General features: G+C 49.0%; 1 pseudogene; it reads left to right on the plus strand.

Annotated features, from left to right (window-relative positions):
• LOC102496988 (ras GTPase-activating protein-binding protein 2-like) overlaps positions 1–565 on the plus strand; it is a 2,392-nt pseudogene continuing 1,827 nt past the window's right edge.

A 565-nucleotide genomic window follows, 5' to 3' on the forward strand; every position in this document is an offset into this window, starting at 1 on the left:
ATGGTTCTGGCTTCTGAGTCTTCAGGTTTGTTGGAGGGAGCCGGTGGCGAGCCAGAAGAATCCACTGCAGCTGGTCCTCACCGACTCTCCTGCTCACCTCCACGCGATGTCGTGAGGCACTGTTGTGCTTTGCTGACAAAAGCTCCAGAATATTTATGGCACGAATTCTTCCAATGTCCGTGGTGGAGTAGATGCTAGTGGAAAGCCCCAAGAAGCTGTTTATGGCCCAAACGATATACACCACCGAGTATTCTCTCTGAACTTCAGTGACTGTCACACTAAAATTCACCACGTGGATGCTCGTGCAGCCGGGAGTGATGGGGTGGTTGTCCAGGTCATGGGTTTGCTCTCTAACAGTGGAGGAAGTTCATGAAACCTTTGTTTGGGCTCCCAAGGGCCTGTCCCAAATGAATTTTATGTTCACAATGACATGTTTCATTATGAAGATGGAGTATTTGGAGATTCTGAACCAGAACTTCCCGAAGAATCCGAAGATGAAGTACAAGAAGAAGGAGAAAGGCAGCCCTCTCTTGAACCTGCACCAGAAAATGCGAACAGTGGCCTG

This window comes from Tupaia chinensis, unplaced genomic scaffold (assembly GCF_000334495.1).
Source record: "Tupaia chinensis unplaced genomic scaffold, TupChi_1.0 Scaffold000360_1, whole genome shotgun sequence".
NCBI lineage: Eukaryota > Metazoa > Chordata > Mammalia > Scandentia > Tupaiidae > Tupaia > Tupaia belangeri.